Source organism: Oncorhynchus keta, unplaced genomic scaffold (genome assembly GCF_023373465.1).
Source record: "Oncorhynchus keta strain PuntledgeMale-10-30-2019 unplaced genomic scaffold, Oket_V2 Un_scaffold_1704_pilon_pilon, whole genome shotgun sequence".
NCBI lineage: Eukaryota > Metazoa > Chordata > Actinopteri > Salmoniformes > Salmonidae > Oncorhynchus > Oncorhynchus keta.
This window is the reverse complement of record NW_026290816.1, coordinates 119,454-145,000: the sequence shown is the minus strand read 5'-3', so window position 1 is coordinate 145,000 and position 25,547 is coordinate 119,454. Positions and strand designations below refer to the sequence as shown.

At 46.6% G+C, this 25,547-nt stretch overlaps 2 long non-coding RNA genes across 3 annotated transcripts; one reads left to right on the top strand and one right to left on the bottom strand.

Annotated features, from left to right (window-relative positions):
* The first annotated feature begins 9,061 nt into the window (after positions 1-9,061).
* On the top strand, positions 9,062-12,380 carry LOC127927663 (uncharacterized). Its single transcript, XR_008128333.1, has 3 exons — positions 9,062-10,203; positions 11,177-11,377; positions 11,569-12,380. It is a non-coding gene; the product is annotated as an uncharacterized LOC127927663 (long non-coding RNA).
* An 11,354-nt stretch (positions 12,381-23,734) lies between these two features.
* Positions 23,735-24,902, bottom strand: LOC127927665 (uncharacterized). Of its 2 annotated transcripts, XR_008128335.1 has the most exons (4): positions 24,849-24,902; positions 24,677-24,805; positions 24,263-24,348; positions 23,735-24,176 (listed from the first exon to the last, which is right to left on the bottom strand). It is a non-coding gene; the product is annotated as an uncharacterized LOC127927665 (long non-coding RNA). The 2 variants fall into 2 exon arrangements; XR_008128334.1 differs by lacking the exon at positions 24,263-24,348.
* Between the last annotated feature and the right edge of the window lie 645 nt (positions 24,903-25,547).

Here is a 25,547-nt window from a genome sequence, read left to right as displayed (position 1 = left end):
AGGTAGAGAGAGAGGTAGAGAGAGAAGGAGTAGACAGAGAGAGAGAGGTAGAGAGAGAGAGGTAGAGAGAGAGGTAGAGAGAGAGAGGTAGAGAGAGAGGTAGAGAGAGAGAGGTAGAGAGAGAGGTAGAGAGAGAAGGAGTAGACAGAGAGGTAGAGAGAGAAGGAGGTAGACAGAGAGAGGTAGAGAGAGAAGGAGTAGACAGAGAGAGAGAGGTAGAGAGAGAAGGAGTAGACAGAGAGGTAGAGAGAGAAGGAGTAGACAGAGAGAGAGAGGTAGAGAGAGAAGGAGTAGACAGAGAGAGAGAGTAGAGAGAGAAGGAGTAGACAGAGAGAGAGAGGTAGAGAGAGAAGGAGTAGACAGAGAGAGAGTAGAGAGAGAAGGAGTAGACAGAGAGAGAGGTAGAGAGAGAAGGAGTAGACAGAGAGAGAGAGGTAGAGAGAGAAGGAGTAGACAGAGAGAGAGAGTAGAGAGAGAAGGAGTAGACAGAGAGAGAGAGGTAGAGAGAGAAGGAGTAGACAGAGAGAGAGGTAGAGAGAGAAGGAGTAGACAGAGAGAGAGAGGTAGAGAGAGAAGGAGTAGACAGAGAGAGAGAGGTAGAGAGAGAAGGAGTAGACAGAGAGAGAGAGGTAGAGAGAGAAGGAGTAGACAGAGAGAGAGAGGTAGAGAGAGAAGGAGTAGACAGAGAGAGAGAGGTAGAGAGAGAAGGAGTAGACAGAGAGAGAAGGAGAGACAGAGAGAGAGAGGTAGAGAGAGAAGGAGTAGACAGAGAGAGAGAGGTAGAGAGAGAAGGAGTAGACAGAGAGAGAGAGGTAGAGAGAGAAGGAGTAGACAGAGAGAGAGAGGTAGAGAGAGAAGGAGTAGACAGAGAGAGAGAGGTAGAGAGAGAAGGAGTAGACAGAGAGAGAGAGAGGTAGAGAGAGAAGGAGTAGACAGAGAGAGAGAGTAGAGAGAGAAGGAGTAGACAGAGAGAGAGAGAGTAGAGAGAGAAGGAGTAGACAGAGAGAGAGAGAGGTAGAGAGAGAAGGAGTAGACAGAGAGAGAGAGGTAGAGAGAGAAGGAGTAGACAGAGAGAGAGAGGTAGAGAGAGAAGGAGTAGACAGAGAGAGAGAGGTAGAGAGAGAAGGAGGTAGACAGAGAGAGAGAGGTAGAGAGAGAAGGAGTCCCCAGAGAGAGAGAGGTAGAGAGAGAAGGAGTAGACAGAGAGAGAGAGGTAGAGAGAGAAGGAGTAGACAGAGAGAGAGAGGTAGAGAGAGAAGGAGTAGACAGAGAGAGAGAGGTAGAGAGAGAAGGAGTAGACAGAGAGAGAGAGGTAGAGAGAGAAGGAGTAGACAGAGAGAGAGAGGTAGAGAGAGAAGGAGTAGACAGAGAGAGAGAGGTAGAGAGAGAAGGAGTAGACAGAGAGAGAGAGAGGTAGAGAGAGAAGGAGTAGACAGAGAGAGAGAGGTAGAGAGAGAAGGAGTAGACAGGAGAGAGAGAGGTAGAGAGAGAAGGAGTAGACAGAGAGAGAGAGGTAGAGAGAGAAGGAGTAGACAGAGAGAGAGGTAGAGAGAGAAGGAGTAGACAGAGAGAGAGGTAGAGAGAGAAGGAGTAGACAGAGAGAGAGAGAAAGAGAGAGAAGGAGTAGACAGAGAGAGAGAGAAAGAGAGAGAAGGAGTAGACAGAGAGAGAGAGAAAGAGAGAGAAGGGAGTAGACAGAGAGAGAGAGAAAGAGAGAAAGAGTAGACAGAGAGAGAGAGTAGAGAGAGAAAGAGAGAGAAAGAGAGAGAAAGAGAGGAGAGAGATGGAGAATATGGAGAGAGAAAGAGGAAGAAAGAGTCTCCTTTGGAGAATCTGGAGGAGAGAGAGAGAGAGAGAGTTGGGGGATGCTTTGTATGTACACCTGGCCACCCTGCTTCTCCTCTCCCCCCTCTTCTCCTCCTCCCTCCCCTCTTCTCCCCTCCTCTCCTCTCCTCTCCCCTCTTCTCCTCTCCTCCTCTCCCCTCCCCTTCTCCCCTCCTCTCCTCTCCCCTCTTCCCCCTCCTCTCCTCTCCCCTCTTCTCCTCTCATCCTCTCCCCTCTTCTCCCCTCCTCTCCTCTCCCCTCTTCTCCTCTCCTCCTCTCCCCCTTCTCCCCTCCTCTCCTCTCCCCTCTTCTCCCCTCCTCTCCTCTCCCCTCTTCTCCTCTCATCCTCTCCCCTCTTCTCCCCTCCTCTCTCTCCCCCTCTTCTCCTCTCCCCTCTCCCCCCTCATCTCCTCTCCTCTCCCCTCTTCTCCTCTCCTCTCCTCTCCCCTCTTCTCCTCTCCTCCTCTCCCCTCTTCTCCCCTCCCCTCTCCTCTCCTCTCCTCTCTCTCCCCTCCTCTCCCCTCTTCTCCTCTCTTCTCCTCTCCCCTCTTCTCCTCTCCTCTCCCCTCTTCTCCTCTCCTCTCTCCTCCTCTCCTCTCCTCCTCCTCCCTCTTCTCCTCTCATCCTCTCCCCTCTTCTCCCTCTCCTCTCCTCTCCCCTCTTCTCTCTCCTCCTCTCCCCTCTTCTCCCCTCTCCTCTCCCCCCTCTTCTCCCTCCTCTCCTCTCCCCCTCTTCTCCCTCCCTCCCCTCCTCTCTCCCCTCTTCTCCTCCTCTCCTCTCCTCTCCTCTCCTCTCCTCTCCCCTCTTCTCCTCTCCTCCCTCCTCCTCTCCCTCTCTCTTCTCCTCTCATCCTCTCCCCTCTTCTCCCCTCCTCCTCCTCTCCCCCTCTTCTCCCCTCTTCTCTCCTCTCCCTCTTCTCCCCTCCTCTCCTATCCCCCCTCTTCTCCCCCCCCTCTCCTCTCCCCTCTTCTCCTCTCATCCTCTCCCCTCTTCTCCCCTCATCTACTCTCCCCTTCTCCTCTCCTCTCCCCCTCTTCTCCTCTCATCCTCTCCCCCTCTTCTCCTCTCCCCCTCTTCTCCTCTCCCCTCTTCTCCTTTCCCCTCCTCTCCTCTCCTCTCCTCTCCCCTCTTCTCCTCTCCTCCTCTCCCCTCTTCTCCTCTCCCCTCTTCTCCTCCCCTCTTCTCCTCTCTTCTCCTCTCCCCTCTTCTCCCCTCATCTACTCTCCCCTCTCTTCTCTCCTCTCCTCTCTCCTCTCCTCCTCTCCCCTCTTCTCCCCTCATCTACTCTCCCCTCTCCTCCTCTCCTCTCCTCTCCTCTCTCTCCTCTCCCCTCTTCTCCCCTCATCTACTCTCCCCTCTTCTCCTCTCCCCTCTTCTCCTCTCCTCTCTTCTCCTCTCCTCTCCCCTCTTCTCCTCTCCTCCTCTTCTCCTCTCCCCTCTTCTCCTCTCCTCCTCTACTCTCCCCTACTCTCCTCCTCTCCCCTCTTCTCTCTCCCCTCTTCTCCTCTCCTCCTCTCTCCTCTTCTACTCTCCCTCTTCTCCTCTCCCCCTCTCTTCTACTCTCCCCTCTCCTCCTCTCCCCTCTTCTCCCCTCATCTACTCTCCCTCTTCTCCTCTCCCCTCTTCTACTCTCCCCTCTTCTCCTCTCCTCCTCTCCCCTCTTCTCCCCTCATCTACTCTCCCCTCTTCTACTCTCCTACTCTCCCTCTCTCCTCTCCCTCTTCTCCCCTCATCTACTCTCCCCTCTTCTCCTCTCCTCCTCTTCTCCTCTCCTCTCCTCTCCCTCTCTCCCTCATCTACTCTCCCCTCTTCTCCTCTCCTCCTCTCCCCTCTTCTACTCTCCCCTCTTCTCCTCTCCCCCTCTTCTACTCTCCCCTCTCCTCCTCTCCCCTCTTCTCCCCTCATCTACTCTCCCTCTCTTCTCCTCTCCTCTTCTACTCTCCCCTCTTCTCCTCTCCTCCTCTCCCCTCTTCTCCCCTCATCTACTCTCCCTCTTCTCTCTCTCCTACTCTCCCCCTCTCTTCTCCTCTCCTCCTCTCCCCTCATCTACTCTCCCCTCTTCTCCTCTCCTCCTCTCCCCTCATCTACTCTCCCCTCTTCCCCTCTCCTCTCTTCTCCTCTCCCCTCTTCTCCTCTCCTCTCTTCTCCTCTCCCCTCTTCTCCTCTCCTCTCCTCTCTTCTCCCCTCATCTACTCTCCCCTCTTCTACTCTCCCCTCTTCTCCTCTCCTACTCTCCCCTCATCTACTCTCCCCTCTTCCCCTCTCCTCTCTTCTCCTCTCCCCTCTTCTCCTCTCCTCTCTTCTCCTCTCCCCTCTTCTCCTCTCCTCCTCTCCCCTCTTCTCCCCTCATCTACTCTCCCCTCTTCTACTCTCCCCTCTTCTCCTCTCCTCCTTTCCCCTCTTCTCCTCTCCTCCTCTCCCCTCTTCTCCTCTCCTCCTCTCCCCTCTTCTACTCTCCCCTCATCTACTCTCCCCTCTTCTCCTCTCCCCTCTTCTCCTCTCCTCTCTTCTCCTCTCCCCTCTTCTCCTCTCCTCCTCTCCCCTCTTCTCCCCTCCTCTCCTCTCCCCTCTTCTCCCCTCCTCTCCTCTCCCCTCTTCTCCCGTCCTCTCCTCTCCCCTCTTCTCCCGTCCTCTCCTCTCCCCTCTTCTCCCCTCCTCTCCTCTCCCCTCTTCTCCTCTCTTCTCCCCTCATCTACTCTCCCCTCCTCTCCTCTCCCCTCTTCTCCTCTCATCCTCTCCCCTCTTCTCCCCTCCCCTCTTCTCCTCTCCCCTCGTCTCCTCTCTCCTCGTCTCCTCTCCCCTCCTCTCCTCTCCCCTCTTCTCCTCTCCCCTCTTCTCCTCTCCCCTCTTCTCCCCTCATCTACTCTCCCCTCTTCTCCTCTCCCCTCTTCTCCTCTCATCTACTCTCCCCTCTCCTCCTCTCCTCTCCTCTCTTCTCCTCTCCTCCTCTCCCCTCTTCTCCTCTCCTCTCTTCTCCTCTCCCCTCTTCTCCTCTCCTCCTCTTCTCTCCCCCTCTTCTCCTCCTCTTCTCCTCTCCCCTCTTCTCCTCCTCTTCTCCTCTCCCCTCTTCTACTCTCCCCTCTTCTCCTCTCCTCCTCTCCCTCTTCTACTCTCCCCTCTTCTCTTCTACTCTCCCCCCTCTTCTACTCTCCCCTCTTCTCCTCTCCTCCTCTCCCCTCTTCTCTCTCTCCCCTCTCTCTCTCTCCCCTCTTCTCCCCTCATCTACTCTCCCCTCTTCTCCTCTCCCCTCTTCTACTCTCCCCTCTTCTCCTCTCCTCCTCTCCCTCTTCTCCCCTCATCTACTCTCCCCTCTTCTCCTCTCCTACTCTCCCCTCATCTACTCTCCCCTCTTCTACTCTCCCCTCTTCTCCTCTCCTCCTCTCCCCTCATCTACTCTCCCCTCTTCTCCTCTCCTCCTCTCCCCTCTTCTCCCCTCATCTACTCTCCCCTCTTCTACTCTCCCCTCTTCTCCTCTCCTACTCTCCCCTCATCTACTCTCCCCTCTTCTCCTCTCCTCTCTTCTCTTCTCCTCTCCTCTCTTCTCCTCTCCCCTCTTCTCCTCTCCTCTCTTCTCCTCTCCCCTCTTCTCCCCTCCTCCTCTCCCCTCTTCTCCCCTCATCTACTCTCCCCTCTTCTACTCTCCCCTCTTCTCCTCTCCTCCTCTCCCCTCTTCTACTCTCCCCTCTTCTCCTCTCCTCCTCTCCCCTCTTCTCCTCTCCTCCTCTCCCCTCTTCTACTCTCCCCTCTTCTCCTCTCCTACTCTCCCCTCATCTACTCTCCCCTCTTCTCTTCTCCCCTCTTCTCCTCTCCCCCTCTTCTCCTCTCTTCTCCTCTCCCCTCTTCTCCTCTCCTCCTCTCCCCTCTTCTCCCCTCTTCTCCTCTCCCTCTCTTCTCCTCTCCTCCTCTCCCCTCTTCTCCCCTCATCTACTCTCCCCTCTTCTCCCTCCCCTCCTCTCCTCTTCTCCTCCTCCTCTCTCCTCTCCCCTCCCCTCCTCTCCTCTCCTCTCCTCTCCCCTCTTCTCCCCTCCTCTCCCTCCTCTCTCCTCTCCTCTCCTGGGGTGATAATGCTCAAATTGCAGCCCTGCCTAATAACAACCTTGAGGCTCTTGAAATGTAGTTATTTTATCGCTGTAAGAGGAAAGCTTTCATCATATTTACCCCCACCCTGTCACCCACCCACCCCCGAGGTATCTGATATTGACAATAAAACAGGACAGGTGGGGGAAGGGTGAGATTTAGTGATCGCGCTCCAACTCAGGTTTTCATTAAGACCTTCACCCCACCAGAGCCTGAAAACCTTCAGGCTCTAACAGGACCATATCACAGACTAGGCTCTTTAATGTGGACGAATCACAGAGTGTCCCTTTAACTGCAGAGCTTTAGAGGTGTTTACTCAGCTTCACTATGGGGTGAAGAGAGACACATGACAATATGACATCACAAATCAAATCAAATGTTATTTGTCACATACACATGGTTAGCAGATGTTAATGCGAGTGTAGCGAAATGCTTTTGCTTCTAGTTCCGACAATGCAGTAATAACCAACAAGTAATCTAACTAACAATTCCAAAACTACTGTCTTATACACAGTGTAAGGGGATAAAGAATATGTACATAAGGATATATGAATGAGTGATGGTACAGAGCAGCATAGGCAAGATACAGTAGATGGTATCGAGTACAGTATATACATATGAGATGAGTATGTAAACAAAGTGGCATAGTTAAAGTGGCTAGTGATACATGTATTACATAAGGATGCCGTCGATGATATAGAGTACAGTATATACGTATGCATATGAGATGAATAATGTAGGGTAAGTAACATTATATAAGGTACCATTGTTTAAAGTGGCTAGTGATATATTTACATCATTTCCCATCAATTCCCATTATTAAAGTGGCTGGAGTTGAGTCAGTGTCAGTGTCAGTGTGTTGGCAGCAGCCACTCAATGTTAGTGGTGGCTGTTTAACAGTCTGATGGCCTTGAGATAGAAGCTGTTTTTCAGTCTCTCGGTCCCAGCTTTGATGCACCTGTACTGACCTCGCCTTCTGGATGATAGCGGGGTGAACAGGCAGTGGCTCGGGTGGTTGATGTCCTTGATGATCTTTATGGCCTTCCTGTAACATCGGGTGGTGTAGGTGTCCTGGAGGGCAGGTAGTTTGCCCCCGGTGATGCGTTGTGCAGACCTCACTACCCTCTGGAGAACCTTACGGTTGTGGGCGGAGCAGGTGCCGTACCAGGCGGTGATACAGCCCGCCAGGATGCTCTCGATTGTGCATCTGTAGAAGTTTGTGAGTGCTTTTGATGACAAACCAAATTTCTTCAGCCTCCTGAGGTTGAAGAGGCTCTGCTGCGCCTTTTTCACGATGCTATCTGTGTGAGTGGACCAATTCAGTTTGTCTGTGATGTGTATGCCGAGGAACTTAAAACTTGCTACCCTCTCCACTACTGTTCCATCGATGTGGATAGGGGGGTGTTCCCTCTGCTGTTTCCTGAAGTCCACAATCATCTCCTTAGTTTTGTTGACGTTGAGTGTGAGGTTATTTTCCTGACACCACACTCCGAGGGCCCTCACCTCCTGTAAGGGAATACCCCCTGTATTGGACAAAATGAATGGCATGTCATTGGCATCGGACAAACCATATACACATTGGCCAATACCACCCAATTCGGCGTTGATTCATGCAAAGTGTATTGCAAATGCCATATGGTAATTGCCAGTTGTAACACTTTAAAAATTCAACAGGGGGCAAATGCGCTCCACCGGGGTTTTTCATATTGGAGATGTAACCCAAATTAATGTCCAAAAGTAAAATTTTGAAAAAATGAAATTTTTTTTCAAAAACTTATCACCCCTTAAAAAGTGCTTTCTGGACCGTTTTTCGAAATTCTTTCGATTTTTTTGTCAATTACACATGTGTAAGAACTGTATGAATATACTTTTGTCCAATTTTATTATCATAATTTTTTTTTTTTTTTTTTATATGCGCATAAGGAATATGTTTTGTCCAATTCCAATATGATTTCATAGGAAGTCAAAAGTCAAAAGTCAAAAATGTCAAAATTTTGTAAAAACTTCACACACCCATAAAAAGTGCTTTCTGGACCGTTTTTGAAATTCTTTCGATTTTTTGTCAATTACACATGTGTAAGAACTGTATGAATATACTTTTGTCCAATTTTATTATCATAATTTTTTTTTTTTTTACATGCGCATAAGGAATATGTTTTGTCCAATTCCAATATGATTTCATAGGAAGTCAAAAGTCAAAAGTCAAAAATGTCAAAATTTTGTAAAAACTTCACACACCCTTAAAAAAGTGCTTTCTGGACCGTTTTTGAAATTCTTTCAATGTTTTTGTCAATTACACATGTGTAAGAACTGTATGAATATACTTTTGTCCAATTTTATTATCATATTTTTTTATATATTTTTTTAAATTGTGCATAAGGATTTTTTTGTGGGCCAAATGACGTAAGAAATTTGACATGCTCAAAAATCCTGCAGAAATGCAAAATTGACTGGCCTGATGAACTCGGGATGGCCGGGCAGTGATAGTTGTTCCTTTCCATCACTCGTTGTGTTGACTTCATCATGTCCATTTTGTGATGTTTTTCACTATATAATCATATTGCAAGTGCACGTGCATTTGCAATATGTTTCAATGTGCATTTACCATATGAAATTTGACCTTGCTCAAAAATGCAAAATTGACTGGTCTGATGAACACAGGATGGCCGAGCAGTGATAGTTGTACATTTCCATCACTCGTTGTGTTGATTTCATCATCTCCGTTAGGTGATGTTGTTTCACTATAGAATCATATTGTAAGTGCACGTGCATTTGCAATATGTTTCAATGTGCATTTACCATATGAAATTTGACCTTGCTCAAAAATGCAAAATTGACTGGTCTGATGAACACAGGATGGCCGAGCAGTGAGAGTTGTACCTTTCCATCACTCGTTGTGTTGATTTCATCATGTCCATTTGTTTATGTTTTCTCACTTTTGCAAAGTCACTGTGCATTTGCAATATGGTTCAATGGGCAGGTACCATCACGAATTTGTCATGCTATAAAAATCCTGCAGGAATGTGAAATTGACTGGCCTGATGAACACAGGATGGCCTGGCAGTGATAGTTGTTCCTTTCCATCACTCGTTGTGTTGATTTCATCATGTCCATTAGGTGATGTTTTTTCACTATAGAATCATATTGCAAATGCACGTGCATTGTTGTGCAACTGGTAACCCAAAAATAAAAATGTGGTTGTAAATGCATTTACCGGTCATTCTGATATTAATGCTCGCTATGGGAACACAGGATGGCCGGGCAGTGATAGTTGTACATTTCCATCACTCGTTGTGTTGATTTCATCATGTCCATTAGGTGATGTTTTTTCACTATAGAATCATATTGCAAATGCACGTGCATTGTTGTGCAACTGGTAACCCAAAAATAAAAATATGGTTGTAAATGCATTTACCGGTCATTCTGATATTAATGCCCGCTATGGGAACACAGGATGGCCGGGCAGTGATAGTTGTACATTTCCATCACTCGTTGTGTTGATTTCATCATGTCCATTAGGTGATGTTTTTACACTATAGAATCATATTGCAAGTGCGCGCGCATTTGCAATATGTTTCAATGTGCATTTACCATATGAAATTTGACATGCTCAAAAATGCAAAATTGACTGGTCTGATGGACACAGGATGGCCGAGCAGTGATAGTTGTACATTTCCATCACTCGTTGTGTTGATTTCATCATGTCCATTAGGTGATGTTTTTACACTATAGAATCATATTGCAAGTGCGCGCGCATTTGCAATATGTTTCAATGTGCATTTACCATATGAAATTTGACATGCTCAAAAATGCAAAATTGACTGGTCTGATGAACACAGGATGGCTGAGCAGTGATAGTTGTACATTTCCATCACTCGTTGTGTTGATTTCATCATGTCCATTTGTTTATGTTTTCTCACTTTTGCAAAGTCACTGTGCATTTGCAATATGGTTCAATGGGCAGGTACCATCACGAATTTGTCATGCTATAAAAATCCTGCAGGAATGTGAAATTGACTGGCCTGATGAACACAGGATGGCCTGGCAGTGATAGTTGTTCCTTTCCATCACTCGTTGTGTTGATTTCATCATGTCCATTAGGTGATGTTTTTTCACTATAGAATCATATTGCAAATGCACGTGCATTGTTGTGCAACTGGTAACCCAAAAATAAAAATATGGTTGTAAATGCATTTACCGGTCATTCTGATATTAATGCTCGCTATGGGAACACAGGATGGCCGGGCAGTGATAGTTGTACATTTCCATCACTCGTTGTGTTGATTTCATCATGTCCATTAGGTGATGTTTTTACACTATAGAATCATATTGCAAGTGCGCGCGCATTTGCAATATGTTTCAATGTGCATTTACCATATGAAATTTGACATGCTCAAAAATGCAAAATTGACTGGTCTGATGGACACAGGATGGCCGAGCAGTGATAGTTGTACATTTCCATCACTCGTTGTGTTGATTTCATCATGTCCATTAGGTGATGTTTTTCACTATAGAATCATATTGCAAATGCACGTGCATTGTTGTGCAACTGGTAACCCAAAAATAAAAATATGGTTGTAAATGCATTTACCGGTCATTCTGATATTAATGCTCGCTATGGGAACACAGGATGGCCGGGCAGTGATAGTTGTACATTTCCATCACTCGTTGTGTTGATTTCATCATGTCCATTAGGTGATGTTTTTACACTATAGAATCATATTGCAAGTGCGCGCGCATTTGCAATATGTTTCAATGTGCATTTACCATATGAAATTTGACATGCTCAAAAATGCAAAATTGACTGGTCTGATGGACACAGGATGGCCGAGCAGTGATAGTTGTACATTTCCATCACTCGTTGTGTTGATTTCATCATGTCCATTAGGTGATGTTTTTACACTATAGAATCATATTGCAAGTGCGCGCATTTGCAATATGTTTCAATGTGCATTTACCATATGAAATTTGACATGCTCAAAAATGCAAAATTGACTGGTCTGATGAACACAGGATGGCTGAGCAGTGATAGTTGTACATTTCCATCACTCGTTGTGTTGATTTCATCATGTCCATTTGTTTATGTTTTCTCACTTTTGCAAAGTCACTGTGCATTTGCAATATGGTTCAATGGGCAGGTACCATCACGAATTTGTCATGCTATAAAAATCCTGCAGGAATGTGAAATTGACTGGCCTGATGAACACAGGATGGCCTGGCAGTGATAGTTGTTCCTTTCCATCACTCGTTGTGTTGATTTCATCATGTCCATTAGGTGATGTTTTTTCACTATAGAATCATATTGCAAATGCACGTGCATTGTTGTGCAACTGGTAACCCAAAAATAAAAATATGGTTGTAAATGCATTTACCGGTCATTCTGATATTAATGCTCGCTATGGGAACACAGGATGGCCGGGCAGTGATAGTTGTACATTTCCATCACTCGTTGTGTTGATTTCATCATGTCCATTAGGTGATGTTTTTACACTATAGAATCATATTGCAAGTGCGCGCATTTGCAATATGTTTCAATGTGCATTTACCATATGAAATTTGACATGCTCAAAAATGCAAAATTGACTGGTCTGATGGACACAGGATGGCCGAGCAGTGATAGTTGTACATTTCCATCACTCGTTGTGTTGATTTCATCATGTCCATTAGGTGATGTTTTTTCACTATAGAATCATATTGCAAATGCACGTGCATTGTTGTGCAACTGGTAACCCAAAAATAAAAATATGGTTGTAAATGCATTTACCGGTCATTCTGATATTAATGCTCGCTATGGGAACACAGGATGGCCGGGCAGTGATAGTTGTACATTTCCATCACTCGTTGTGTTGATTTCATCATGTCCATTAGGTGATGTTTTTACACTATAGAATCATATTGCAAGTGCGCGCGCATTTGCAATATGTTTCAATGTGCATTTACCATATGAAATTTGACATGCTCAAAAATGCAAAATTGACTGGTCTGATGGACACAGGATGGCCGAGCAGTGATAGTTGTACATTTCCATCACTCGTTGTGTTGATTTCATCATGTCCATTAGGTGATGTTTTTACACTATAGAATCATATTGCAAGTGCGCGCGCATTTGCAATATGTTTCAATGTGCATTTACCATATGAAATTTGACATGCTCAAAAATGCAAAATTGACTGGTCTGATGAACACAGGATGGCTGAGCAGTGATAGTTGTACATTTCCATCACTCGTTGTGTTGATTTCATCATGTCCATTTGTTTATGTTTTCTCACTTTTGCAAAGTCACTGTGCATTTGCAATATGGTTCAATGGGCAGGTACCATCACGAATTTGTCATGCTATAAAAATCCTGCAGGAATGTGAAATTGACTGGCCTGATGAACACAGGATGGCCTGGCAGTGATAGTTGTTCCTTTCCATCACTCGTTGTGTTGATTTCATCATGTCCATTAGGTGATGTTTTTTCACTATAGAATCATATTGCAAATGCACGTGCATTGTTGTGCAACTGGTAAAATAAAAATATGGTTGTAAATGCATTTACCGGTCATTCTGATATTAATGCTCGCTATGGGAACACAGGATGGCCGGGCAGTGATAGTTGTACATTTCCATCACTCGTTGTGTTGATTTCATCATGTCCATTAGGTGATGTTTTTACACTATAGAATCATATTGCAAGTGCGCGCATTTGCAATATGTTTCAATGTGCATTTACCATATGAAATTTGACATGCTCAAAAATGCAAAATTGACTGGTCTGATGGACACAGGATGGCCGAGCAGTGATAGTTGTACATTTCCATCACTCGTTGTGTTGATTTCATCATGTCCATTAGGTGATGTTTTTACACTATAGAATCATATTGCAAGTGCGCGCATTTGCAATATGTTTCAATGTGCATTTACCATATGAAATTTGACATGCTCAAAAATGCAAAATTGACTGGTCTGATGGACACAGGATGGCCGAGCAGTGATAGTTGTACATTTCCATCACTCGTTGTGTTGATTTCATCATGTCCATTAGGTGATGTTTTTCACTATAGAATCATATTGCAAATGCACGTGCATTGTTGTGCAACTGGTAACCCAAAAATAAAAATATGGTTGTAAATGCATTTACCGGTCATTCTGATATTAATGCTCGCTATGGGAACACAGGATGGCCGGGCAGTGATAGTTGTACATTTCCATCACTCGTTGTGTTGATTTCATCATGTCCATTAGGTGATGTTTTTACACTATAGAATCATATTGCAAGTGCGCGCGCATTTGCAATATGTTTCAATGTGCATTTACCATATGAAATTTGACATGCTCAAAAATGCAAAATTGACTGGTCTGATGAACACAGGATGGCTGAGCAGTGATAGTTGTACATTTCCATCACTCGTTGTGTTGATTTCATCATGTCCATTTGTTTATGTTTTCTCACTTTTGCAAAGTCACTGTGCATTTGCAATGTGGTTCAATGGGCAGGTACCATCACGAATTTGTCATGCTATAAAATCCTGCAGGAATGTGAAATTGACTGGCCCGATGAACTCGGGATAGCTGGGCAGTGATTCTGGTTCATCTCCATGGCTCGTTAGGGTTGATTTCAGAATGTCACTTTTGGTGATGGTCCCTCTCCGTTTAAACATATTGCTAATGTACAAAAGTCAACTAGCAAGTCAGTGTCCATCAGTCAATTAGATGTCATTTTGACACCAAACTGATACCAATTGACACCAAACCCACTTTTTCCAACTCATTTAGAAGCCAACTATCATATATGTCAGAGCAGGCCCATAATTCACAGCGCCTTTAGTTTAAAACATAATAAAAACGTAAAACACATAGTTACGTTCTAGCTGCGGGTCCAGGTCAGACATTATGTGAAGGCCTATGTGAGGCGACCCCGAATCCCGAGTTTCGGCTCGATAGGTCCTTCGGTGCCCGAGTAAAACCCTAATTGGTGCTGAAAATCCACTTTTTTCCATGCCTTGCTATGGGGTCCTTGAATGAGCAATCGGACCGAAACGTTGGGGTCCGTCTCTATGGGCCGAGCCGGTTCCAATGCACCTAGTCTTGTGTCTCTGAGACTTTTCTAAATGTCGCCATTTTCATAATGGTCAAAATGAATTGAAGTCATTGCAAATGTACGAAGCTGTTTCTCGGTCCGAGAACCGTCTAGAGCCACGTAACTCACCACGCACTATCGACCTGAGGTCTAGAACAGGATTCTAAAGTTTCGAACTCTAGGTCTGACGGTTCTTTTTAGCTCGAACAAAGCTATCTATTGGAGGCACTGTCTGTCTCTACAAACCCCAATACGTCCCTCCTTCCAAGTTGTGTGTCTGTGTGATTTAGTTTTCCTTTGAAATTTTATGGGAAAAATGACTGATTTACAGTTCATGGGGGTTGCCTAATCACACATATGAAGTTTTGGACAGATCTGACTTTTTTAACCCCTCGAAACAGCCCCTGAGACACCAATTAAGGCACTTCCGGTTGGCACAGGAAGCTATAAGTCAACACATATCCTCACTGGGCTATGCTTTTACAGAATCCTGTGTTTTAAGTCCTTACGTTAAGAATTGACTGATTTACACAGGGTTGAATGCACTATGTCTATCAAACTGCAGGCAGGTAATGGAAAAACACTTTTAGGGTGATTTTAACCACTTCCGGTTGGTCCAGGAAGCCTAGAATCAACACAGGTAGACCTCATACTGTGGCCTGATGGACTGTTATCAAAGACAGGTTCATACGGCATTCATAACCCATATAGACTTCAGGTTGAATTTAGGGGTGCAGGCAATGTATTCCTATGGGGAGAGAAGTCAATGCAAACTATTTGAAGTAAACACCTTCTTTTAACTATTAAGGGTTAATGCCACACGGTCAACGTTAGGCTTGCACGGATCGGAAGGACCTTAGGAACGTACCTGAGGTCGAATTGTGCTTCTCACCCTAACGGTTCTCTCACTGTCACCCAAAAGCAAATGACGTTGTGGGGCAGGCTTCATTTTGGGCCTACTTTTCTAATGGTCGCTGCGCTCAGACCGAGCGAGCTACGGTCAAGCGGGATATCTCGTTGAACTCGGCACGGCCTAGACATTATTAGACATTAGACATTTTAACCCATGGAAACTGCCACTGTGACACCATTAAAGGCACTTCCGGTTGGCACAGGAAGCTATAAATAAACTCATATCATGATTGGGGTATGCCTTTACAGAATCCTGAGTTTTAAGTCTTTACGTTAAGAACTGAGTTATTTACGGAGGGTTTAGTGAGTGTGTGTTATTTCAGAAAATCATAGAAAATTCTTCCCTTATGTATGTAGGCCGTCTCGTCGTTGTTGGTAATCCACTGTTGTGTCGTCCGCAAACTTGATGATTGAGTTGGAGGTGTGCATGGCCACGCAGTCGTGGGTGAACAGGGAGTACAGGAGAGGGCTCAGAACGCACCTTTGTGGGGCCCCAGTGTTGAGGATCAGCGGGGTGGAGATGTTGTTGCCTACCCTCACCACCTGGGGGCGGCCCGTCAGGAAGTCCAGTACCCAGTTGCACAGGGCGGGGTCGAGACCCAGGGTCTCGAGCTTGATGACGAGCTTGGAGGGTACTATGGTGTTGAATGCCGAGCTGTTGTCGATGAACAGCATTCTCACATAGGTATTCCTCTTGTCCAGATGGGTTAGGGCAGTGTGCAGTGTGGTTGAGATTGCATCGTCTGTGGACCTATTTGGGTGGTAAGCAAATTGGAGTGGGTCTAGGGTGTCAGGTAGGGTGGAGGTGATATGGTCCTTGACTAGTCTCTCAAAGCACTTCATGATGACGGAATTCGTCGTTTAGCTCAGTTACCTTAGCTTTCTTGGGAACAGGAACAATGGTGGCCCTCTTGAAGCATGTGGGAACAACAGACTGGTATAGGGATTGATTGAATATGTCCGTAAACACACCGGCCAGCTGGTCTGCGCATGCTCTGAGGGCGCGGCTGGGGATGCCGTCTGGGCCTGCAGCCTTGCGAGGGTTAACACGTTTAAATGTCTTACTCACCTAGGCTGCAGTGAAGGAGAGACCGCATGTTTTCGTTGCAGGCCGTGTCAGTGGCACTGTATTGTCCTCAAAGCGGGCAAAAAAGTTATTTAGTCTGCCTGGGAGCAAGACATCCTGGTCCGTGACTGGGCTGGGTTTCTTCTTGTAATCCGTGATTGACTGTAGACCCTGCCACATACCTCTTGTGTCTGAGCCGTTGAATTGAGATTCTACTTTGTCTCTATACTGACGCTTAGCTTGTTTGATAGCCTTGCGGAGGGAATAGCTACACTGTTTGTATTCGGACATGTTGCCAGACACCTTGCCCTGATTAAAAGCAGTGGTTCGCGCTTTCAGTTTCACGCGAATGCTGCCATCAATCCACGGTTTCTGGTTAGGGAATGTTTTAATCGTTGCTATGGGAACGACATCTTCAACGCACGTTCTAATGAACTCGCACACCGACTCAGCGTATTCGTCAATATTGTTATCTGACGCAATAAGAAACATATCCCAGTCCACGTGATGGAAGCAGTCTTGGAGTGTGGAGTCAGCTTGGTCGGACCAGCGTTGGACAGACCTCAGCGTGGGAGCCTCTTGTTTTAGTTTGTGTCTGTAGGCAGGGAGCAACAAAATGGAGTCGTGGTCAGCTTTTCCGAAAGGAGGGCGAGGAGACTCACTCATACTATGGGGGGTGAAGAGAGACACATGACAATATGACATCACTCATACTATGGGGGGTGAAGAGAGACACATGACAATATGACATCACTCATACTATGGGGGGTGAAGAGAGACACATGACAATATGACATCACTCATACTATGGGGGGTGAAGAGAGACACATGACATCATCATACTATGACATGACATCACTCATACTATGGGGGTGAAGAGAGACACATGACATCACTCATACTATGGGGGGGTGAAGAGAGACACATGACAATATGACATCACTCATACTATGGGGGTGAAGAGAGACATATGACATCACTCATACTATGGGGGGGAAGAGAGACACATGACATCACTCATACTATGGGGGTGAAGAGAGACACATGACATCACTCATACTATGGGGGTGAAGAGAGACACATGACAATATGACATCACTCATACTATGGGGGTGAGGAGAGACACATGACAATATGACATCACTCATACTATGGGGGGTGAAGAGAGACACATGACATCACTCATACTATGGGGGTGAAGAGAGACACATGACATCACTCATACTATGGGGGTGACATGACATCACTCATACTATGGGGGTGAAGAGAGACACATGACATCACTCATACTATGGGGGTGAAGAGAGACAAATGACATCACTCATACTATGGGGGTGAAGAGAGACACATGACAATATGACATCACTCATACTATGGGGGGTGAAGAGAGACAGATACATCACACTCATACTATGGGGGTGAAGAGAGACACATGACATCACTCATACTATGGGGGTGAAGAGAGACACATGACATCACTCATACTATGGGGGGTGAAGAGAGAGACACAATATGACGTCACTCATACTATGGGGGTGAAGAGAGACACATGACAATATGACATCACTCATACTATGGGGGTGAAGAGAGACACATGACAATATGACATCACTCATACTATGGGGGTGAAGAGAGACACATGACAATGTGACATCACTCATACTATGGGGGTGAAGAGAGACACATGACAATATGACATCACTCATACTATGGGGGTGAAGAGAGACACATGACAATATGACATCACTCATACTATGGGGGTGAAGAGAGACACATGACATCAATATGACATCACACTCATACTATGGGGGTGAAGAGAGACACATGACAATATGACATCACTCATACTATGGGGACATCACTCATACTATGGGGGTGAAGAGAGACACATGACAATATGACATCACTCATACTATGGGGGGTGAAGAGAGAGACACATGACAATGTGACATCACTCATACTATGGGGGTGAAGAGAGACACATGACAATATGACATCACTCATACTATGGGGGTGAAGAGACACATGACAATATGACATCACTCATACTATGGGGGTGAAGAGAGACACATGACATCACTCATACTATGAAGAGAGACAATATGACATCACTCATACTATAGGGGTGAAGAGAGACAAATGACAATATGACATCACTCATACTATGGGGGTGAAGAGAGACAAATGACATCACTCATACTATGGGGGTGAAGAGAGACATGACATCACTCATACTATGGGGGTGAAGAGAGACACATGACAATATGACATCACTCATACTATGGGGGTGAAGAGAGACACATGACATCACTCATACTATGGGGGTGAAGAGAGACACATGACAATATGACATCACTCATACTATGGGGGTGAAGAGAGACACATGACAATATGACATCACTCATACTATGGGGGTGAAGAGAGACACATGACAATCATCACTCATACTATGGGGGTGAAGAGAGACACATGACAATGTGACATCACTCATACTATGGGGGTGAAGAGAGACACATGACAATATGACATCACTCATACTATGGGGGTGAAGAGAGACACATGACATCACTCATACTATGGGGGGTGAAGAGAGACACATGACAATATGACATCACTCATACTATGGGGGTGAAGAGAGACACATGACATCACTCATACTATGGGGGTGAAGAGAGACACATGACAATATGACATCACTCATACTATGGGGGTGAAGAGAGAGACACATGACAATATGACATCACTCATACTATGGGGGTGAAGAGAGACACATGACAATATGACATCACTCATACTATGGGGGTGAAGAGAGACACATGACAATATGACATCACTCATACTATGGGGGTGAAGAGAGAGACACATGACAATGTGACATCACTCATACTATGGGGGTGAAGAGAGACACATGACAATATGACATCACTCATACTATGGGGGTGAAGAGAGACACATGACATCACTCATACTATGGGGGTGAAGAGAGACACATGACAATATGACATCACTCATACTATGGGGGTGAAGAGAGACACATGACATCACTCATACTATGGGGGTGAAGAGAGAGACACATGACAATGTGACATCACTCATACTATGGGGGTGAAGAGAGACACATGACAATATGACATCACTCATACTATGGGGGTGAAGAGAGAGACACATGACAATGTGACATCACTATACTATGGGGGTGAAGAGAGACACATGACAATATGACATCACTCATACTATGGGGGTGAAGAGAGAGACATGACATCACTCATACTATGGGGGTGAAGAGAGAGACATGACATCACTCATACTATGGGGGTGAAGAGAGACACATGACATCACTCATACTATGGGGGGTGAAGAGAGACACATGACAATATGACATCACTCATACTATGGGGGTGAAGAGAGAGACACATGACAATGTGACATCACTCATACTATGGGGGTGAAGAGAGACACATGACAACATGACATCACTCATACTATGGGGGTGAAGAGACACATGACAATATGACATCACTCATACTATGGGGGTGAAGAGAGACACATGACATCACACTCATACTATGGGGGTGAAGAGAGACACATGACAACATGACATCACTCATACTATGGGGGTGAAGAGAGACACATGACAATATGACATCACTCATACTATGGGGGTGAAGAGAGACACATGACAATGTGACATCACTCATACTATGGGGGTGAAGAGAGACACATGACAACATGACATCACTCATACTATGGGGGTGAAGAGAGACACATGACAATATGACATCACTCATACTATGGGGGTGAAGAGAGAGACATGACATCACTCATACTATGGGGGTGAAGAGAGACACATGACAATATGACATCACTCATACTATGGGGGTGAAGAGAGACACATGACAACATGACATCACTCATACTATGGGGGTGAAGAGAGACACATGACAATATGACATCACTCATACTATGGGGGTGAAGAGAGACATGACAATATGACATCACTCATACTATGGGGGTGAAGAGAGACACATGACATCACTGGGGGTGAAGAGAGACACATGACATCACTCATACTATGGGGGTGAAGAGAGACACATGACAATATGACATCACTCATACTATGGGGGTGAGGAGAGACACATGACAATATGACATCACTCATACTATGGGGGTGAAGAGAGACACATGACATCACTCATACTATGGGGGAAGAGAGAGACACATGACAGGGGGAGGGTGAAGAGAGAGACACATGACATCACTCACTATGGGGGTGAAGAGAGACACATGACAATATGACATCACTCATACTATGGGGGTGAAGAGAGACAGATGACATCACTCATACTATGGGGGTGAAGAAAGAGACACATGACATCACTCATACTATGGGGGTGAAGAGAGAGACACATGACATCACTCATACTATGGGGGGAGGGTGAAGAGAGAGACACATGACATCACTCATACTATGGGGGTGAAGAGAGACACATGACAATATGACATCACTCATACTAAGGGGGGTGAAGAGAGACAGATGACATCACTCATACTATGGGGGTGAAGAGAGAGACACATTACATCACTCATACTATGGGAGGTGAAGAGAGACAGATGACATCACTCATACTATGGGGGTGAAGACACATGACAATGACATCACTCATACTATGGGGGTGAATTGAGACACATGACATCACTCATACTATGGGGGTGAAGAGAGACACATGACAATATGACATCACTCATACTATGGGGGTGAAGAGAGACACATGACAATATGACATCACTCATACTATGGGGGTGAAGAGAGACACATGACAACATGATATCACTCATACTATGGGGGGTGAAGAGAGACACATGACAATATGACATCACTCATACTATGGGGGGTGAAGAGAGACACATGACATCACTCATACTATGGGGGTGAAGAGAGACACATGACAATATGACATCACTCATACTATGGGGGTGAAGAGAGACACATGACATCACTCATACTATGGGGGGTGAAGAGAGACTGACAATATGACATCACTCATACTATGGGGGGTGAAGAGAGACACATGACAATATGACATCACTCATACTATGGGGGTGAAGAGGACATCACTGGGGGTGAAGAGAGAGACACATGACATCACTCATACTATGGGGGTGAAGAGAGACACATGACATCACTGGGGGTGAGGTGGACATCACTCATACTATGGGGGTGAAGAGAGACACATGACAATATGACATCACTCATACTATGGGGGTGAAGAGACACATGACAATATGACATCACTGGGGGTGAAGAGAGACTGACAATATGACATCACTCATACTATGTGAAGAGAGACACATGACAATATGACATCACTCATACTATGGGGGTGAAGAGACACATGACAATATGACATCACTCATACTATGGGGGTGAAGAGAGACACATGACAATATGACATCACTCATACTATGGGGGTGAAGAGAGACTCATGGGATCACTCATACTATGGGGGTGAAGAGAGACACATGACAATATGACATCACTGGGGGTGAAGAGACACATGACAATAGGGGGGGTGAAGAGAGACACATGACAATATGACATCACTCATACTATGGGGGTGAAGAGGACAATATGACATCACTCATACTATGGGGGTGAAGAGAGACACATGACAATATGACATCACTCATACTATGGGGGTGAAGAGACACATGACAATATGACATCACTCATACTATGGGGGTGAAGAGACACATGACAATATGACATCACTCATACTATGGGGGTGAAGAGAGACACATGACAATATGACATCACTCATACTATGGGGGTGAAGAGAGACACATGACAATATGACATCTCTCATACTATGGGGGGTGAAGAGACACATGACAATATGACATCACTCATACTATGTGGGGTGAAGAGACACATGACAATATGACATCACTCATACTATGGGGGTGAAGAGAGACACATGACAATATGACATCTACTATGGGGGTGAAGAGACACATGACAATATGACATGTGTTACGCACGCCTAGGAAGATGGAACGTAACACCCTGCTACAACTCAACTCCCTGTGAAGCAAAAGGGGTATGGACTGTATGTGGAGGTCTGGGACTGTAGGTGGAGGTCTGGGACTGTAGGTGGAGGTATGGGACTGTAGGTGGAGGTATGGGACTGTAGGTGGAGGTCTGGGAATGTAGGTGGAGGTATGGGACTGTAGGTGGAGGTCTGGGACTGTATGTGGAGGTCTGGGACTGTAGGTGGAGGTATGGGACTGTAGGTGGAGGTCTGGGACTGTAGGTGGAGGTCAGGGACTGTAGGTGGAGGTCTGGGGCTGTAGGTGGAGGTCTGGGACTGTATGTGGAGGTAAAGAGGTCTGGGACTGTAGGTGGAGGTAAAGAGGTCTGGGACTGTAGGTGGAGGTAAAGAGGTCTGGGACTGTAGTGGAGGTAAAGAGGTCTGGGACTGTAGGTGGAGGTCTGGGACTGTATGTGGAGGTCTGGGACTGTAGGTGGAGGTCTGGGACTGTAGGTGGAGGTCTGGGACTGTAGGTGGAGGTCTGGGACTGTAGGTGGAGGTCTGGGACTGTAGGTGAAGGTCTGGGACTGTAGGTGGAGGTCTGGGACTGTAGGTGGAGGTCTGGGACTGTAGGTGGAGGTCTGGGACTGTAGGTGGAGGTCTGGGACTGTATGTGGAGGTCTGGGACTGTAGGTGGAGGTATAGAGGTCTGGGACTGTAGGTGGAGGGAAAGAGGTCTGGGACTGTAGGTGGAGGTAAAGAGGTATGGGACTGTAGGTGGAGGTAAGGAGGTCTGGGACTGTAGGTGGAGGTAAAGAGGTCTGGGACTGTAGGTGGAGGTCTGGGACTGTAGGTGGAGGTCTGGGACTGTAGGTGGGGGTAAAGAGGTATGGGACTGTAGGTGGAGGTAAAGAGGTCTGGGACTGTAGGTGGAGGTAAGGAGGTCTGGGACTGTAGGTGGAGGTAAAGAGGTCTGGGACTGTAGTTGGAGGTCTGGGACTGTAGGTGGAGGTCTGGGACTGTAGGTGGAGGTAAAGAGGTCTGGGACTGTAGGTGGAGGTCTGGGACTGTAGGTGGAGGTAAAGAGGTCTGGGACTGTAGGTGGAGGTAAAGAGGTATGGGACTGTAGGTGGAGGTAAAGAGGTCTGGGACTGTAGGTGGAGGTAAGGAGGTATGGGACTGTAGGTGGAGGTAAAGAGGTATGGGACTGTAGGTGGAGGTAAAGAGGTCTGGGACTGTAGGTGGAGGTAAAGAGGTATGTGACTGTAGGTGGAGGTCTGGGACTGTAGGTGGAGGTATAGAGGTATGGGACTGTAGGTGGAGGTAAAGAGGTCTGGGACTGTAGGTGGAGGTAAAGAGGTATGTGACTGTAGGTGGAGGTAAAGAGGTATGGGACTGTAGGTGGAGGTAAAGAGGTCTGGGACTGTAGGTGGAGGTAAAGAGGTCTGGGACTGTAGGTGGAGGTCTGGGACTGTAGGTGGAGGTAAAGAGGTCTGGGACTGTAGGTGGAGGTAAAGAGGTCTGGGACTGTAGGTGGAGGTAAAGAGGTCTGGGACTGTAGGTGGAGGTAAAGAGGTCTGGGACTGTAGGTGGAGGTAAAGAGGTCTGGGACTGTAGGTGGAGGTCTGGGACTGTAGGTGGAGGTAAAGAGGTCTGGGACTGTAGGTGGAGGTATAGAGGTATGTGACTGTAGGTGGAGGTATAGAGGTCTGGGACTGTAGGTGGAGGTATAGAGGTATGTGACTGTAGGTGGAGGTATAGAGGTCTGGGACTGTAGGTGGAGGTAAAGAGGTCTGGGACTGTAGGTGGAGGTAAAGAGGTCTGGGACTGTAGGTGGAGGTAAAGAGGTCTGGGACTGTAGGTGGAGGTCTGGGACTGTAGGTGGAGGTAAAGAGGTCTTGGACTGTAGGTCTTACCTAACCTAACTGTAGGTCTTACCTAACCTACCCTCTCCTATCCTATCTTACCTGCCTACCCACTACTTACCTAACCTACCCTCTCCTATCTAACCTGCCTACCCACTACTTACCTAACCTACCCTCTCCTATCTTACCTGCCTACCCACTACTTACCTAACCTACCCTCTCCTATCTTACCTGCCTACCCACTACTTACCTAACCTACCCTCTCCTATCTTACCTGCCTACCCACTACTTACCTAACCTACCCTCTCCTATCTTACCTGCCTACCCACTACTTACCTAACCTACCCTCTCCTACCTTACCTGCCTACCCACTACTTACCTAACCTACCCTCTCCTACCTTACCTGCCTACCCACTACTTACCTAACCTACCCTCTCCTATCTTACCTGCCTACCCACTACTTACCTAACCTACCCTCTCCTATCTTACCTGCCTACCCACTACTTACCTAACCTCTCTAACCTTACCTGCCTACCCACTACTTTCCTAACCTACCCTCTCCGATCTTACCTGCCTACCCACTACTTACCTAACCTACCCTCTCCTATCTTACCTGCCTACCCACTACTTACCTAACCTCTCTTACCTTACCTGCCTACCCACTACTTACCTAACCTCTCTTACCTTACCTGCCTACCCACTACTTACCTACCTACCCTCTCCTACCTTACCTGCCTACCCACTACTTACCTAACCTACCCTCTCCTACCTTACCTTCCTACCCACTACTTACCTAACCTACCCTCTCCTATCTAACCTGCCTACCCACTACTTACCTAACCTACCCTCTCCTATCTTACCTGCCTACCCACTACTTACCTAACCTACCCTCTCCTATCTTACCTGCCTACCCACTACTTACCTAACCTACCCTCTCCTATCTTACCTGCCTACCCACTACTTACCTAACCTACACTCTCCTACCTTACCTGCCTACCCACTACTTACCTAACCTACCCTCTCCTATCTTACCTGCCTACCCACTACTTACCTAACCTACCCTCTCCTATCCTATCTAACCTTCCTACCCACTACTTACCTAACCTACCCTCTCCTATCTAGCCTGCCTACCCACTACTTACCTAACCTACCCTCTCCTCTCTTACCTGCCTACCCACCACCTATCTAACTTAGCACCACCTGGTGCCCAAACCAGAATACAGGGGGTGGTCCACCCAGGTCTTACCTAGTGTGCCTAGACAGTGAATATACTATGGGTATATGTATGCCCGCAGGCCTCTTGCCTAAACACTCCCTAGGTGCCTCCCCTTCTCCCCTAGAAACAAACTAAAGTGAATTTTACAAACAATTTCACAATCAAAAACAGTCCTTTTTGTCATAGACATACCTTAGTAGGACCGGCTACAAAAATACTGGCAACAAATTATACCTCCTCGCAACAACGAAAACACAGGCCATACTAATCATCTCTCCTCTGAGGACAACCAACACAGTGTGTAACCCACAGCTATCAGCCTTCTCTCTCAGCAATCATCTCTCCTCTGAGAACAACCAACACAGTGTATAACCCACAGCTATCAGCCTCCTCTCTCAGCAATCATCTCTCCTCTGAGAACAACCAACACAGTGTATAACCCACAGCTATCAGCCTCCTCTCTCAGTAATCATCTCTCCTCTGAGAACAACCAACA